General features: G+C 27.7%; 1 long non-coding RNA gene across 1 annotated transcript; it reads right to left on the reverse strand.

Annotated features, from left to right (window-relative positions):
- Nucleotides 1-4,464: 4,464 nt before the first annotated feature.
- LOC149518156 (uncharacterized) lies at nt 4,465-13,205 on the reverse strand. Its single transcript, XR_016343823.1, has 3 exons — nt 13,191-13,205; nt 12,206-13,092; nt 4,465-4,481 (listed from the first exon to the last, which is right to left on the reverse strand). It is a non-coding gene; the product is annotated as an uncharacterized LOC149518156 (long non-coding RNA).
- Between the last annotated feature and the right edge of the window lie 2,294 nt (nt 13,206-15,499).

Here is a 15,499-nt window from a genome sequence, read left to right on the forward strand (position 1 = left end):
CTTCTCTGTATTTTCTCTATTGATTTTTTATGTGTGATTTGTGTTTGGTGTAGGGCTATATTTATAGGCTTAAATCCACATAGCCTCATATTCAAAAGAAATTCCAATTCCTTTCAAACTTTAATTCAACTTAACCTTTTGCAATCCATCTCAAACTCTTCAATCCCAATTTTACACAAATTAGCCACATATTTTTTATATTTTTTATTTTTAATTATTATTATTTTTAAAACAAAATCAAAGCCAAGTAGACCCCCAAACGGATTGGAGTGTTTACAACTATCCATCTTTGTACATTTTCTGTAAAACAAGAATTGTGCAAAGACATAAACAATCCAATCAAAAATCAACTCGACACATTTTTCCTTTTTTTTTAAGCATACTCAGACTTTTGGAATAATATAAAAACTCTTATAAGTAGAGGCTCCATAACTTTTGAGAATTAAATAAAACTCATCTAAACAAAGCTCAACGACTTTGAAAAAATAAATAAGGCTCCTCTAAGCAGAGGCTCAACAACTTTGAAAAAAATAAATAAAGCTCCTCTAAGCAAATGTTTAACAACTTTGAAAAAAAAAAACTCCTTTAATTAAAGGCTCAATGACTTTAGAAAAAATAAATAAAGATCTAAACACCTCATTACGTCTGGGTGTGACAACAATTACAAAATCTTGAAACTTAAAAAATTAACAAGTTGAAGTATTCAAAATTTTATAATCTGACATTTGCAATTGAAACTCAAATATTCACAGTTTAAGTTCAAAGAATCACAATTTCAAAATTCAAAGGTTCGCAATTCAAAGATTCATAAAAATTTTCAAATTTGCACGGATTTCCTATTATTAGGCATTTGATTCTCAAATTTTTAATTTCACAGGGATTTCATATTTTTAAGAATTTTTAGGTTCACAAAAATTCACAAAAATTTGATTTTTAAAATTTCAGTTTCATAAGTGTAGACACCCATTTTATTTTTTATTTTATTTTTATCTTTTTTCTTCTTCTGGCATCTTTTTTGCCAATCACCTGATAGCCACCAACTGCCTCATAACAGCCATCGGTAGCCATCCTAGTAGCCACCCTAACTTAGGTAGCCAAAATCTTAGATCTTTTGGGATTTTGGTTCTAATCTGGCTCTATAAATAGAGTCACAAAAATCAAAGCAAAAGGAAGGAAAAAAGGGGAAAGCCTAAAAAAAAATCCAAGAAAAAAAAGCACTACCAGTTCCAGAAAAAAAAAAAGCTTTCTGTGAAAACAAAAAAAAAAGGAATCAAACACAAAAAATATACACAATCTCTGGAACGGGATATCAACGCCAAAAAAACAAAAAAAATCCTTTTGACTAAAATTTTAGGCCTTAATCTATATTGTTCAAAGCCGTTTCTTGCGAAACAGAGGTTGGATTTGAGTTCAGGGCGTCAAAAATAATTTTTTAGGTATTTTTTGAAAATTTTTCTAGCACATTCAACGATGGCTGGCGATGGCACTGGCGGTCGAAGACAATGGTCGGTGGCAATAGGAATTGTCAGAAACTAGAGAAGAAGAATTCTATGGGAGAGGAGAGAGAAAGAAGAGAAAAAGAGAATGAAGGAAAAAATGAAGGAGTGGGGTGTTTTGGAGACTATTTATAGTGAAATCAAAACGACGTCGTTTTGATTAAAGTGGTAGCCAAGCTACCAAGCCGAGCTGGGAATAGAGTCGAGCCATATATCCAAGCCAAGCCGATTAAGCCGTTGACTATAGGTTCAAGCCGGTTGATCGAGTTGTCTGAGCCATTTCAAACCTTTGACCAATGTTGATTAGGGGCATTTTAGGTATTTTTATCATAACTTTTTATTTTTTTTATATTTTTTGCTTAATTTTTTTATATATTTGTATTATTTAATTATGATTTTTTTGTTATTTTTATTTTATTTTTGTATAAACTTTTCATATAAGATAAAATAAATGGTAGAAAATATAAAATGGTTTTAATTTAATTAATCTAAAATAATTACTAAACATAAACTTATTAAAATTTTAATGAACATGAATAAAGAAAAATATACAACAATTGATAAAAATTAATTAATAAAAAATAATAATTTAAAATATAAGAAAAAATAATTTTTATTCGACAATAAGATTCAAAGATACTCCGAGTAGTGATACCTACGAAATTTCTAGGTAAGAAGATTTTTTTAAATACTACTAGTATATTGGACTATTTATAAAAAATTTTTAAAACAATAAAAATTTTCTTTTTTATTAATAAAAAATAAAATTAACTAATAAATTAAATAAAAGCGATAAAAAAATGAAAAAAATTTATCTAAGGATGAGATTCTTAAAGTATTCTGAGTAGTAATGCTTTACGATATCCCTAGGTGAGAAGATTTTTCTTAAATATTATCAGCGTATTGGAATATTTATAAAAAAATCTTCAATATAATAAAATTTTCTCTTTTCTTCAATAAAACAACAATAATAATAATTAATAAAAATCAGTAAAATTTCTAAAAGAAATAATAAAATATGTGCATTAACATATTAGCATTTTTTGTTTTTGCATTTTTTTGTTTTTGCATTGCACAACATGGATTTTACAAAAAATAAATTCGAATCTCTGAAAATGAGATTCTAAGGTATTTCGAGAAGCGATGGCTAAGAAATCTCTAGGTGAGAAAAAGTTTTTCAAATGTTACCAATGTATTGAAACATTTTAAGAATTATTTGAATAAAAAAGTTTTAATTTATTTTTCTCGAATAAAAAAATGAAACACTAAATAATAAAAGATATAAAAAAAACTAATAAATGAAAATTCAAGGAAATTATTTTTTCAAACACCGAAAATAAGACTGTTTTTATCAAAATCAATGGATAACATATAATTAATTGGTTCTATTTTAAACGGACGTTGTGGGGGTGCTAATCTTTTCCCACACATAACCGACTCCAAAACCCAAACTATTGCACACACCCTAAAATTATCTTTTTAATAAAGTTTAATTAATTTTAAGATTTCATTAAAAGGATATGTTTTAATAGATGGCCAATCACACTTAGCCAAAAAAGATTGGTGATGATTACCTTTTATTTTCATTTTCAAATTCGTCAAGCGGACACAAAACCTTTACGACAACAAGAATTTGATTCGCAAAATTTCAGATTCACAAGATTTTTTAGCTTTGCAAGTGATTCTCAAAATTTCAATTTCACAAGAATTTGATTCATAAAATTTCAGATTCACAAGATTTTTCAGCTTTGCAAGAATTCAAATTCATAAGATTTCAATATTCGCACTTGAGAGATTCACATCTAAAATTTTAATTAAGGGATTCGCATGAAAATTGTAAGGCTCACATCCAACATTTAAAGATTCAAATTTCGAAGATTCACATTCAAATTCTAAAGACTCACACCTAAAAGATTTTCTTTTTTGAGAAGTTTTAAGGATTCACTTCCCAGATTTTAAAGATTTTAATTCAAAATTTTTCATTTAAAAACTTCAAGATTTTATCCAAAATTTCAAAACTCCTCATTTGAGTTCAAAGATTCACATTCAATAAATCTTAGAGTTTCACATCTAAGTTCAAGATTCTCATTAAAAAATTTAGAGATTTGCATCAAAGAGTTCAAAGCATCTTATTTGAGTTCGAAGATTCACATCCGATAAATTTTAGGGTTTTACATATCAAAGATTCTCATTCAAAACTCAAAGATTATTATTCAAAACTCAAAAATTCTCATTGAAAACTCAAATATTCTCATTCAAAACTTAAAGATTCTTATTTGAAAACTCATAACTTTATCTTAAGAGACTTCTTCAAAAGATTCAAAAAAATTTTTCTAGATGACTTTCAAACTTTTATCAAAGTCAAAATTTTGTGTGTAATGAATGCCATGATCAATAACGTACATAAAACAACCTGGATTCTCACAATAATGTAGATGCCATACTCTAAGTCATAATTTAAATTTCTGTTAGCTAATGCATGTCCAAACAAGGTTTTAAATATTCATCGAATTATGTGCATGTATTGTTCAAATGATGATGCAAACGTAATGCATTGAATGCAAACATAATGCATTCAATGCAAATAGATGTCATGAAATTCTAATTAATGTAGACATCAAATTTGTTCAGCCTTGATCAAATTTGCTAATAAGATAATATTATTATTAAATACAATAATAATACAAAAAATACAAAAAAGAACACAAAAAAAAGATAAATAGAAAAATACAAGAAAAGAAAAAAACAAAGCAAGGGGTGTTTAGTGCCGCACATAGCACCATTGGCACCCTTCTGCTAGGCCTTATGCCACCTACCCAAGCACAGGGCCAAAGTTAGAGAAAATAGAAAAAACAAGAGGGGGTAGAGAGGCTGGTGTGTACGGCACCTCCATTTTGCTAAGCTCTATGCCACTTGCCCAGGCACAGGGCCACGACAAGAGCTCTTAGCTGACCTCAAAAAAGACAGAAGAGAGAGGAAGAGATCCTGTAAAAAGAAAGTTTCCAAAATAAAAAAAATTTTCCTGTAAAAAAAAACCATTCAAATAAAAAACACAATCCCCTGGAATGAGGAACCCAGCGCCAAAAGCTTTCTTGTAAAAAAAAAATCAACTTAGTTGTTTAAAAACAAAGAGGAAAAAAGAGGTTTGACCGAACCTTTGAGGTTCGATTCTAGGGTGTTTCAGTGAGATTTGGGCAAAACTAGGCCCAAATCTATGTTTAGGGAGTCGAAGAGAATTTTTTGGGCTTTTTTTTAGGATTTTTGACTATTGAAAATGGTGGCCAACGACCACTGACGACGGTAGGAGTGACGGACGGTGACCGACCGACTAGTTTAGAGATAGAGGGTCTAAAAGTGTAAAGAGAGAGAGGGAGAAGAAAAAATGAAAGAAATTTTTTTTTGACTTTTATAGAAAACTGAAAGCCAAAACGACACCATTTCATTAAAGAGTCAAAACAATGCCATTTTGAGCCAAAGGATCTGTTCGTTAGCCCTTGACCTGACTCGAAGTCCATGCACTCGACCTAACGACCCGCTTCACTTTTAGCTTTTGATCGATCTAACTGAACCAGAACCGAACCGTTGAACTTGAGACGAACTGGCCCCGAACCACTGAACTAGACTAGATCGCTAGATCGACGTTGATCGAATCGTTGATCAGTCCGGTTCAAGTAAAAAAAAATTTTTTTTGAATTTTTAAAATTTTTTTAGATATTATTTTTGTTATTTTAAATTTTATTATTAATATTTATACATGTTAAAATGTTTAAATTTGTTATAATAAATTTTTATCGTTTTATAATATTAATAAATAAAAATAAATAATGAAATATACTGTTAAAATTTTTATAATTCTGTTATTTTAAAATAAACTTAATATAATAATATAAATTAATAAAAAATGTAAAAAAAATTTTTATCTAAGGATGAGATTCAAAAGTACTATGAGTAGTGATACCTATGAAATCTCTATGTGAGAATATTTTTTTAAATACTACCAGTGTATTGGACTATTTATAAAAAATTTTCAATACAATGGAAATTTTCTTTTCTTGGTTATAAAATAGTAAATAAAAATTTATTAATAAATTAAAAGTAAATAAATAAAAAATGTGAAAAAATAAAATTTTATCCGATAATAGGATTCTAAGAGTATTTCGAGTAGAGATGCTTTAAGAAATCTCTTGGTGAGAAGATTATTTTTTAAATATTACTAGTGTATTGAAATATTTATAAAAAATCTTCAATATAATAAAAATTCCTCTTTTTTTCATTCTTTTAAATGAAAATAATAATAAGTATTAATTAAAATTAATAAAATTTCTAAATAAAAAATAAAATATGTGCATTAACATATTATCATTTGCATTGCATGCATGTCATAGTTTTTTTATGAAAAATAAATTTAAGCCTCCAAAAATGAAATTCTAAAGTATTATGAGAAATGATGCCTAACAAATTTCTAGGTGAGAAAGAGTTCTTCTAATGTTACCAACATACTAGAACATTTTAAGAATTATTTCAATAAAAAGGTTGAAATTTATCTTTCTTGAATAAATTTTTAAAAATAAAAAAAATCAATTTCTAATAAATGAAAAATCAAGAAAATTATTTTTCAAACATAAAAAATAAGACTGTTTTTATTAAAATCAATGGATAACATATAGTTAAGTGGTATCATTTTTAAACGGGCATCGTAGGGGTGCTAATCCTTCCCCACATGTAACCGACTCCCAAACTCAGACTGTTTCGCAGACTATAAAATTATTTTCTTAATAAATCTGAATTAATTTTAAAATCTTATTAAAAGAATAAATTTTAATATGTGGCCAATTACACCTAGTCAAAAAAATTTTGGTGGCGACTCCGTTTTTCATTTCCAAATTCGTCAGGCGGCCCCAAAACCGTTGTGATAATTAATTGTGGTAATATGGTTATCAAGACTCTTCCATCATATATTTTTCCTTTTCAGCTACTCAGCATTGGCTATCCCAAAATAAATTTTGTCCACTGATCCATATCATTTGCATCATTTGATCGCAATTCAAGGCTTCTCAGCACTAACAATTTCAGCATAAATTTTATCTACTGATCCACATCATTTGCATTATTTGATCATAACTCATAAGGATCTCAGAACTAGCAATTTTAGCATAAATTTTGTCAACCGATTCACATTATTTTTATCATTTAATCACATCTCACAAGTTATGTTGACCAATCCATCACCATATTCATTTACTCACTCCATATGTCCTTCCATCTTTTCATTTTTTTTGCCCTTTATCATCTTGGATTTCTTTTCAAAAGAATGCAATAATCTTTTATGCACATTATCATCCATTCATTATCATTTCAAATCATGACAAATATAAAGTAATCATACATTTTCTTGATTTCTTCTAGGAATGCAAAAACAAGATAGTATAAGGTGAAAAGAAGAAAAGTAATCAATAAAGAGCGAGTCTAGTACAAAAATAAATGGGCAAAAAAACATGTAATTAGGGATGGTATTGAATGGTACAACAATGTCCAAACAATGGATACTTAGATAATTTTTAATATTAATCTAGAATCTTTTTTTAAAAACTCATTCCCTTTTACTTTCGAGATCATTTTGAGCTCATTGAATTTTACCTCAACTTTAAGGGATCTTCATATATCTTTAGTCTTCCATAAATTTGGATTGTTTATCTAACTCTCAATTTATATTTTTTTTACCCAAATCACTTTTTCAGATTTTCAATTAAGTTTTCCTTTTCTGTCTTTTTACACTTTTTTCTTTCATTTTTTATTTTTTATTTTCTTTTTTCTTGCTTTTTTTTTTCATTTTTCATTTTTTTTTCATTTTTTCTCCATTTTTCATTTTTCCTTTTCTCATTTTTCTTCCACACATTAATTTCTAAAACACATAACATGATTCCACTATTCCATCATAAGCATGCCTTAGCCCAACATATGATCATTTAATTCGAACATTCACATTTGATCAAAATAGATTTTTAAAGGTTGTAATGTAGGCTACGGTGAGTAATCATGAAAGAAATGGATAAAATAGGCTCAAAATATATATTTAAAGGGTTTAAAGCTAAAGGATCATTTCCCATCATATGATGTAATTTGGCACTTTGCCCTATCATTTCACTGCTTTTCTTTTTCATTCATCTTATTCTTCATAAAAAAATTCTCGTTACTTTACCCCAAATCATTTATGACATTCATTTTTTGGAAAAAGGTTTTTTTTTGTTTTTTTGTTTTATTTTTTTTACTCTCTATCTTTGAAATCTTTTGTGATCTTTTGTCTCTTTCATTTTTCAGGTATGTTTTTCTCAAAATTTATCCCTCAGTATGAAAGGTGATCCTTGATTGAGGTTATTTAAAATATATATAATAGGGTTAATAATGGATGGTTTTATGATTGATAAAAGAAATACGATCATTCTTCAGCTTAAACGTGAATGCTTTCTTTGAATATCATTTATTGAATAAAGATAAACTCATGAATTTTCATAAAAGACTACATATTTTCAAGATATATCTATTTCATATCTACTAGCAACTTGCTTTTTTTGCTCAAATAGTCTCTATAGATCAATGTGAATGAGTTCTCAAAATTAAAACCTAGATTTATTGTTATTATTGTCTAAACATCCATCATTCAGAATGGGAAAACATGAAAAAAAATGAAGCATGGAATAATGGTTGGGATGAAAGAGAAAATGTAATGAAATGCATAAACTTACCTTTTATTAAAATGAAAAAAATGAAATCTTATTGTATGAAAAAATTTCTAACATTATTTTGAAAGAAATCCCAAAATGACAAGTAATATCCAACCAGCCTAATATCCTTTTCATCTCAAAATTATGCTTCTGTGCAATCAGATGAAGGATTTTTATTAATATCTTGTTCTCTTGATTTGTTGAAACTTACCAGACCTTTTTGGATCAAACTTTGCACCTTGTGTTTGAAAGCATGGCAAGTTTCAATAGAATGACCCTTGTTCCTATTATGATAATTACATGTCGCATTAGCATCGTACTATTTTAGATATGGTGGCTTCAATGGTTCTAGACTAACTGGAGATACCAAGTTGTTCTTTACCAGTTCTAGGAATAACTCAGTGTAAGTTACAGGGATAAGATCAATGTAGGCCCTTTCTTGGTTATTCTAAGATCTTTTTAAACCACTCGCTTGGTTGTTAGGCTTTGAAGCTGATGTAGTGATATGACTAGACCTATAAGTAGGTACTTGAAAGGCTGATTAATATATAAACTAAAGATACAAAGTTGTTCTTTGCTAGTTCTGGGAATAACTCAATGTATGTCACAAGGATAAGATCAATGTGGGCACTTTCTTAGTTATTTTGAGATCTCTTTAAACCACTCACTTGGTTGTTAGGCTTTGAAGCTGATGTAGTGATATGACTAGACCTATATGTAGGTAATTGAAAAGCTGATTGATGAGTAAACTAGAGATACAAAGTTATTTTTTATCAGTTCTAGGAATAACTCAATATAAGTCACAAGGATAAAATCAATGTGGGCTCTTTCTTAATTATTTTGAGATCTCCTTAAACCACTTACTTAGTTGTTAGGCTTTGAAAGCTAATGTAGTGATATGATTGACTTATATGTAGGTACTTGAAATGCTGATTGGTAGGTTGATGGGTAAACTGGTTATGGATATAGTTGGTAAGAAGCTTGTACAATACCATTAACTGTTGGATAGTAAATAGGATGAATAACTGGTAGATATAGAGCATAGCTTTTAAATTATCGCCTATCAAAATTTACAGCTTGGGCTTCATTTTCTTTCTTTTATGCATCTCTTCTTTTTTGGTGGTTTCTCCTTCATGAAGTTTGCTACTCTTGATAATATTTTTGATAATTTCTTCTTAAATCATCATATTAGTGAAATTATTTGTTGTATTTTCTATCATCTTTTCATAATAAAAAAATTTTAAAATGCTTACGAATAACACTATGATCTCTTTCTCAGTTAAAGAATGTTAAACTTACATAGCTATATCTCTCTATCTCAGGGTATATTTCTTGAATGATTAAGTCACATTTGTCTTCATATTCTATAAGGATAAATGATCATGAGCTAAATCTATTATATGTTAATATTGATTGATGAAGTCACTAGCAATATCACTCCGGGACTGAATACGGGTTCTATCTAGCTGGACATACCGCCTAGCAGTAGAATTAGTAAGGCTATCATAGAACACATATATTAATAGCTTTTCATTATTAGCATGGATAGCTATCTTCCGATAGTATATGGTAATGTGAATCTTTAGGCATTTTTACCATCATATTTTTTAAACTCTGAAACCTTGAACTTCGAATAAATAATAATATTTGAGATAAACAGAGCCCAGCAGCATCCACGAAACCATAAAAACCAATTCTCTCCACTGTTCACAATCTTTCCTCTAATGAATTCATCTTTTATTTAGCTTTTGAAGTTTTTAAAGTATTATTCTCCTTAGACTTCAGCTTCTCTTTCTTTTCTGGATCATTCAAGTTAAAGATTGATATTGGTTCTACTGCCTTTTCAGTAAGGATGGGATTTACATGACTCTAGTAATGCTCAGAATTTGAAGTTGATGGTATTTTAAGATATGTATACCTTACAAGGTATGTGTACTGTTGTGGTGGTACATCCTATATGGCTGATATTTTCTTCTACACACTTTCCCTTGTTCCACTTATTCAAAGCATCCAGAATCTTACTCAATTCCTCTAATAACTTCTCTTGAGCTTTCTTTATTTTCTCAAGATGATTGAAATTTTCTTATTTCATTTGCTTGACTCGGGCTCTAGTGTGACACTGATAATGAATGGGTTGAACTGGATTCTTAAACGGTGGAGCTATCTTTGAACTTTGTACCACAATTACATTATTATTAGAAATGACATGCTTTATGTTCGGTGTTTTAATGCATGAATGGAATGTACATTTCAATGGATGAGATCTAATATATGGAAAATATTCCTTATATAAAAATGAAGTTAATGCATAATGACAATGAAAATGATGCATGATATGGTAATGTAAATACACAAAGTCAAAACAAATAAAATGGTTAGATCACAAATTGTTCCTTCTTGTGTCTTATCTTTGGGTTACATTTATCAACAGATAAGAAGGGCTCTATTTTAGGGCTAGCCTCTTAAGTATAGATTACATATAGTGCTTGGTAACTTTGACCACTAAAGGTTTCCAAATTGTTCCTTACATCGTTGTTTATTATAGACTAGTAAGGCATTCTAATCTTCACCCATCATAGGCTACCAACAAAAAAGTTTTAATTTAACTGGGAGTATTTCTTTAGCTATTGCGAATATTATCATCCCATAATGGCATAGGTACTTTACTCCCTCCTAAGAGGGACAAAGCCCATGTATAGAGCTCATGTAATAAGAATGCATGTGATAGTGTGTGTGAAAGAACATATAATTTTCAACCCCAATGAATCAAATAAGAGACAAAAAAGGAAAGACGTTAGTAAACAAACAAATCATTATACTTTAAAACCATTAGGCCAAAGGATAAGATGAATTAAAAATCGTTATGGCTTAACTCTCTAAAGCTTATCCTTAGCGAAGTCATCAAACTGTTATAACATATAGATCCGAAAATCTACAGCTAGACACAAACTAATGAGTTACCACCAATCTTTTTAAACTATGTGTAATTAGCCATCTAAGAAATCTACCCTTTTAAGAAGCTCTTAAGTTTGATTAAGGGTCCTTAAAGAATAGGTTTTGACTTTATGAATAGAACTAAGTTCGGGAGTTCGATTACATGTGAGAAAAGTTATAACACCCACCACGACGCCCATCTTAAAATGGTATCATTTAATATTAAATTATCCAAACAATTATCTTGGTTCTAATGATTTTAAATTTTAATGTTTGAATATTGGAAATGACTTCTAAGATTTCTCCATCAATCTAAAATAATTCTTAAAATATTTTCTTACCTCAAGAGCATTCAAAAATCTCATTTGTTTTCTTAAAGAGACTCTGTCATTGAAAAGATTTAATTATTTTATATTTTATATTTTTATTGAAAATATATATAATTACTTTACCATTTGGGTCAAATTAGAAATATCTTTTTTTTATTTCTAAATTTTTCACCATTTGGGCCTATTTAAACTATTTTTTTATTTTTTAATCTTTGGAAAGAAAATAACATGACAATTATTTTTTATTAAAATTTCATTTAAATTTTTCACAATTTGGAACAAATTTAAAGAAATTTCTTACCTAGAGATTTATTAGGAATTTACCATTTGAAATTTCTAAAATTCTCATCTTTGGATAATTGTCAAATATTTTAGCCAATTTTTTTTTATATTTTATATTTTATTCTTTTTTTAATTAAAAATAAATATTAATTATTATTTAAACTTTATCAAAATTATTTCACTATTTGAGATAAATTTTAAAAAAAAATTTCATCTAAGAATTTGATAAAAATTTATTATTTGAAATTTCTCCAAATTTCATGATTAGATAATTATTATTTATTCGTAATAAAGTTATTTTATTATTATTTTATTTCATTTATTATTAATTTATTTAATATCAAATAATGAAAACCATAAAAACAAAGTGAATAAATAAATAATTATGTATAAAACAAAAATGAATAAACAAACAATCAAAGCATAAGAAAAGAAAAAGTACCATGATGTTATGCACGTAGGCCCCTTTAGTGCTGGCTTATCAAATCACTTTTCTCTTTATTTCCCTTCTCTACCAGATCCCCACGACTCTGATTCTTCTTCTTCAAACAGAACCCAACTTGAACCACCCAAAATTAACACTGATTGTTTGAAATTGATTTCTGTTGCAGATGGTAGTTCGTGTTCAATGGTTTAGCAATTCTGGTCAATAGTGGCACTGGGCTGGCTGTCGGTGGAAGTTGGTTGGCGATAGCCTGATGGTGCTCTTCGTGGGGAAAGGTAACAATGGAAGAATGCTTTCAATTGAGGCCGCGGGCTGAGGATGATTTCGATTTGGCAATGGACAGTGAGGTGTTGGCGAACAATTGATTCTCAAAGAAGGATTTATCTTTGTTAATACTTACTGCCGTCCCCCCTATTATGCTACACTTCTTTGTATTTTCTCTGTTGATTTCTTGTATGTGATCTGTATTTGGTGTAAGACTATATTTACAGGTTTAAATCTATAGAACCTCATTCCCGAAAGAAATTCTAATTCTCTTTAAACTTTAATTCAACTCAACCTTTTCCAATCCACCTCAACTCTTCATTCTCAATTTTATACAAATTCAACCACCCGTTTTTTCACTCTTTTTTCATTTTTTATTTTTTAATTGTTATTATTTTTTTAAATGAAATCAAAGCCAAGTAAATCTTGGAGTGTCTACAAAGAGAATATAAAGAGAATATGAGAAGCTTACATCAAATGTTGAACAATCTCTAGCTGGTAAGCAACATCAATTTTCCCAAACCAAGTGGGATTCAGACTGTTGAGTATGACTTCAGTGCGACCAAGCTCCTCTAGTGTCCCTCCCTTTTCTTTAAGTACAGAACTGCCATTGGATCACTCTACAAGAAACAAGAAACTATTTTAGCTGAAACTGTGGTAAAATCACAGAGCAGTTGCAGTTGTGAAATCAATTTTTATTCTATGATGCAAATCTTACATGCAATTAAAAACCTGAATTTTAAGGTACTTTCTATGATGAACAAAATGTTCTATATATACCTCTTACGTTGAGATATTGAACATTAAATAGGTATGTAGTTAATGTCCTAAAATTTCAAAATTTGTAATCAGAAAACGATAATAGGCACTTGAACACATGATTAAGAAAAGGGCATATCAAGAATATTACTTTTGTTGTGATGTCACGATCATAAACTTTGAAGCGAGCTGATATAGATAACTCAGAATGTGAGTCTAACCCAGAATTATGAAACCATTTAAATGAATTTGAGAACTATATTGGAACTAAGAAATAATTTAATTGAGTTGATAAAAAAATATTAAGCAGTTCTTGAAGGCAGCATGGCTTAATAATCCAATAAACAAATGAACAAATTAAGATATTAATGTTTCAAAAGAAAGTTTAGCTTCTCAAAATAAAATAAAATTAAAAAAAAAAACTTACAAACGATAAAATCAAGAAAATATATGTATATGGATATTTAAAATTTTTATTGAATTTGATTAATTTGACACCCAATTCAATTAGAAAAATTACAAAAAAAAAATTAGTAAGAGTATGTTAGTCTTTCAATTTTTAAATAATATATTTTTTTAAAAAAATTGTCTGCTTTAAAAAAAAACGACATATACTCTTCATTAAAAAAACTATCAATTTTAATTTTCTTCTCTCAAAACATGTTTTTTTTTCATATTTTTCCTCCACCCAAAAAATGAGTGTACATATTTGTAGTTATTCATAAATTAAATAAAATCTTATTATTATAAATAATAATTACAAAATATTTAAAATAGAAAATATTAATTTAAAAATATAATGAATAAAAAATATTTTTAAAATGCTTTAATAATGTAAAATAGTAAATTGTTTAAAAGAATTTTTGGAAAAGAGAGAGAGAATATATAATAAGATATTTAATCTGAATAAATGATTGTTAGAGTTAAATAACAGGTATTGTCCTGTTAATCAGTTAATAATTTCTTGACTTTGATAATGTGAAATATTGGAGAGTCATATTCTTAAAAGTTCAACTTCATATTTTTTTTAATTAGTTTAAAATTTGTTCACTCAACTATTAATAAAAAATAAAACACAGTATAAAGCCACTAAGTTGGAGACAGAATAAAAGAAACAGAATTTTTATTATTATTATTAAAAGAAGTGTTTTTGTTGTATAAATTAAGAGCGAATAATAAATTTCACGTGTAAAGGAAAAATCATACTTCTGAAACAAAACGAAAAAACAAAAAAGGACTGTGACGTAGCTAGCCCTAGGGAACACAATTATTGAGCAGGTTAATAGTCGATTGCTTTTCAAAAAGCTCCCAAATGCTTTCATAAAGTTAAGTTAACTGCAATCAAAGCTTATTTTATTGAAAAAGGAGAAAAAAAAAATGCCTAAGTGATTTCAACTTGAAGTCGGGATTTTCTTTTAATAATTGGGTCAGTGCATGTTCACTCAATTGTTAAAAAATTATTTGAATTTTATTGATGGTTATTTATTTATAATTATTTATTTTAAATTATTAAATATAATATATTTTAATTTAATTTAAAATTTTAAATAATTTATTTATCTCAAATTTTTTTTTTTTAAAAAATATTGTTACTGAAAAATAAAACGAAGAGCAAAAAAACTTATTTGGAGACAAGGTAATTCACATGCAAGTTGTACGATGCAAGACCCTTTGTCTTTTTCGTAGGATACGAAACAAAATTATTTTTATTGTCCTTGAAGGCAAGTGTCAGACTAAGACTTGTGAGATTATGTCGCAGCGTTATTGTGAGTAAAATTTTTTTATTTTTTTATTTATTATGTTTTTTTATAAAATCTATTTAATTAAAAAAAAAGATAAACAAAAATATTATGTAGATATCTTAATTATTTTTTATAAAATTTATTTAATTAAAAATAAATACAAAAAAGTAAAAATGAAAAAATATAAAATAATAAAAAAAACTCACAATAGGGTTTTACATGAACATCACTTATTGAGTTTAAAATATTAATTTTTTAAATTAAAATAAAAATAATTTTATTAATATAATACATATGTATATGTAAAATTAAATAAATAATAATATATATTTTTAGATATACCTTAAAATGAATAAGGGCAAACCACTGCAAATATACTTTCAATCTAAGTTTTTTCTAAAAGAACTTACCTCGTCTAAAGTCAATCCTGATTAAAAAAATTGTCTTTTGTCAAATTGAGATAAATCGAAATTCATTAGATAATGATCGTTTTAACATCTGGATACATTTCATTATAAAATTTATG

The sequence above is a fragment of the Durio zibethinus genome, chromosome 7 (assembly GCF_047325235.1).
Source record: "Durio zibethinus cultivar Kanyao isolate XHJ-2024 chromosome 7, ASM4732523v1, whole genome shotgun sequence".
NCBI classification, from domain to species: domain Eukaryota; kingdom Viridiplantae; phylum Streptophyta; class Magnoliopsida; order Malvales; family Malvaceae; genus Durio; species Durio zibethinus.